A 4,050-nucleotide genomic window follows, 5' to 3' on the forward strand; every position below is an offset into this window, starting at 1 on the left:
GTATATGTATATATAAGCGTATACATAACTATATATAAATAAATATATGTATGTGTGTGTCTGTGTGTATGTATATCTATAATAAATCGTCATATGTGCGTTGATCATCGATTATCAAAACGATCTTGTATTCATAACGGATTCGATTCATTAACAAAACATCCGGTCTGAAACATGCGATGTTAACATCGTTTGCGTCTCGTCAGCCAGAGGCTACACTGGACTTAAGAATCTAACAGTAGTCGATGACTAGTTAAATTCACAGATGATTTGTTAGACTAATTATTCCAGAGGTACCTCTGGCTCTGGCTGTTCTTGTTGTCCCTTGTTCTAATGAATCCAGTGTGCTATGAACATACATTTGTCGTAAAGGAGTAGCAAAAACAACAACAGTAATAACTGTTGCTCCGGCAACATTTCGACGCAGACGATATGCCGTTAAACATTTTACCCGGCGTACAAACGATTCTGCCAGCTCGTTGTCTTAGAGGCTGCTACTAATATTGCCGGTTATAACTACAGCTGTATGCTAGAAGGTTTTTGTCTGCAAGCTATACTTTGACTTTCGAAATTACGTCCCATTTATTCTTTTGCTTGCTGGTTGGCCAGCAAGTAGGAGTATATGGAAGCTGTATTGGATATGTTGCTTTGCTTTGAAAAAATATTCCTTTAAAATTTTGCCCCATAAGGTAACAAAAGTGGTCTACACACACATACACACAGATACATCCAAATACACACATACACTCACACGCACTCACACACACACGCACGCACGTAACGCACGCACGCACGCACGCACGCACGCACGCACACACACACACACACACACACACACACACACAAACACACACACACAAATATAGAAAAAGCTTTCGCATAGTTTCCATTCGCCAAGTTTCACTCACAAGGTGATTGATCAACTATAGGCTACAATAGTTAACGTGCAACGAACCCGAAATCATGTAATTGAAATTAAACGTTTTAACCACACAACCATTTTTATGTCTATGCACATATACATTATACCTTTAGTTCCGAAGACATCATTTAATACAGTCGGTACAATATATCGAGATTATGAATTATTTTGATGTGTTATTGTACGGCGGCGGTTTATAGCCGAAATAATAATGATATATTTAGTTTAGTTTATCAGAAATATATGGTGTAAATTCTAAACCATTCTGCATTGTATAATGTCAGATATTTTCATTGAATTTCTTCCAGTATGTTCAATAAAACTTCTGAAGTAAGAGAATGACCATTAAATTTTCTCTAATAACACAAGTGGTGCGCTGCAAAGGTAGATAATTCTGAAGTTGAACTCTGGTTTATGAGAATGAAGGTTGTTGAACTATACGTGATATTGTAGTGGAAGTGTTGGTAGTAGCAATGCAATATTGATGACACTGTTGTTTTATTTTTTTGTTGTTATTGTTTAGTCCCTGGTGAAAATTGTTCCCGCAGAAATATGAAGAAAGGCATTCTATCCTTGATCATCTGATATTTTTAAGGAAATGCTAGATGGCAACTTTTTTTATTTGTAGGAGATACGGCTTCTATTTCTTGTAGGTCAGTCAACTTCGCAGAGGTTCCCTTGCAGTTTGTTATGTTGTGGTATAAGTGTGTTGGAGTTAAGCTACTGGACAGTAGACTTATGTTCAAAAGTAGATCAACTATGAGAAACATACCTTTCTTTAAGATATTGCATTGAGCGTGATTTAGCTACTTTTTCTTGCAAATCAAGAAACCATAGAGAAACTGTTGCGTTGGTGTATAGTAGTTTTCTTTGTGATTTGTATGATGGATAGAAATGTTGGTATGTTGGTATGTGAAGCAATGTTGGTATATTGTATAGTAGTGTTTGTATGGTATTTGTTAGTGATTGTACAGCATATGGTAGTGTTGGTGTTGTGGACGGTAGTGTTGGCATGTTGTTCGTTGCGTTAGCGTGATGTGTGGCAATGTAAATGTACTCTGTAATAATGACAGATATTAAACTTGGTGTGATACATATTAGTATATAGTGTATAGTGTATATAGTATATAGTGTATAGTGCAAAAGTATAAAGTGTATAGTGTATATATTAGTATATAGTATATAGTGTACAGTGTGTAATGAAGTGAGCTGTACTGGTATTGTATATGATAGTTTTTGTTAGGTCTATGGTAATGTCAATGGTTGTCTAGTGTATTGTTATGTAGATTTGAGGTGTATGATAGAGGTGACATAGTATTTCATATTGTTAGTATATTGGTTTCAAGTTTTGGCACAAGGCCAGTAATTTCGAAGGAGAGGTTAAGTTGATTACGTGCCTCAACCCCAGTGCTCAGTTGGTATTTATTTCATAGAACCCGAAAGGATGAAAGGCAAAGTTGATCTCGGCTGAATGTGAACTTAGATCGTAAAGACGGACGAAATGCCAGTAGGTATTTTGGCCGGCGTGCTAAGGAATCTGCCAGCTCACTGCCCTATGTTGTAAGTGTATTGCGAGGTGTATATTAGTATTGATTGTTTTGGAGTAACCATACAAGTATTACCTTTTTGAAATTCTATGATTTCAACGCATTGTATATTGGATATTATTGTGTAAATATATTCGTAATTTCTTGTCATTTAAAAGAATTTTTAAAAATGTAACATTACTACTTTTAGCGAATTCCAACATTTGTTTTCTGTTCAATGCTCTGACCCAAACATCCGTTGATCCGATAAGAAAACTGTTGTTTTTGAGTTTTTACCAAATTAATCTCTGTATAAACCCAAACAATTCTTATTGTCTAGCATCTATCCCGCAGCAACTAATATTTTATGTTTATTTTTCTTATTTAAAAACGCATTTGTTTTGAAGTTTACGCAGTGTATTTGCTTATTACATGTAGTTTATATCTTATAATGTATACTAATCCTTGCCAATTTAATCAATAGTTCTTAATATTCATTTACTTTCAGAAACCCACTCATGATCTGATAGTTTTTTTTTCCAATATCAATATACAGCAGTAGAAACAGTATCTACTGTTCTTTTCAAAATGCAGGTTTTCTTGTGAAAAATATCATCATCACTTTTTTCAGCCTGACTTTTATCAATACAAATAGTTCTAATTAACCGAGTTTCTTCCTGAACTAAGCCCCTGTAAGAATGTAAACGTTTGAAATCATTGAATGTAATATAAGGCGTGACATTTTTAAGAAATAATGTTTCGGAGTGAGAAACATATTAAAGATAAAATTCAAAGTTACTTCCTACATACTCTTGCTAGGCCACACATCATTATCACTTTTGTAAATAAAGTGAAACGTGTACTGTCTGTAGAATTTCCTAAAAACTAAACTGAATTAATTCAAGTAATTGAGATGAAATCACAAGTAAGAGAAGTGTATTCACATGCACCTAAAACTGAGCTTACATCAGAAACCTATCATGAAAGAAAAATGTCAACAGAACAAAATATAATGTTTTCATTATCATTTGTAATAATATGGCACATACATTGACATTAGGTTACATCGTGTTCAGAAACTGAGTAGTGAAAAATAAACTACATAAAACACATTTCCAGTAAAAGTAAAAATAAAAAAAAAGCTATAGACAAAGAAAAAAAGGTAAGCGAAAATGAAGAAAAGTAGGATAATGTGTTGTATCAAATATATACAACGCCCTAGATAAGGTTTCAGAACATTCGTTTGTGTAGTATGTGGTCAGAATGCATTTAAAGAGTGCTAAATTCCAGCCTGACGACAGAATTCAGAACTGTGCGGTAGTCAGAGAACATGAGCGATCAGTCCTCTCTGATAGAATCATCTATTAAAGGGACGTAACCCAGTAAATTAGTTGATTGTGAAACTACTCCAGTTGTAGTATCTAAGTTAATACGTGAACAACACGCACAGAAATACACACACACATGTAAACATACACGCATACATACATACATACATACATACATACATACATACATACATACATACATACATACATAATACACATTGATATTTATATGGATTGTATTTATTACATATATTAGTATGTATATATATATATA

The sequence above is a fragment of the Octopus bimaculoides genome, chromosome 16 (genome assembly GCF_001194135.2).
Source record: "Octopus bimaculoides isolate UCB-OBI-ISO-001 chromosome 16, ASM119413v2, whole genome shotgun sequence".
Lineage (NCBI taxonomy): Eukaryota > Metazoa > Mollusca > Cephalopoda > Octopoda > Octopodidae > Octopus > Octopus bimaculoides.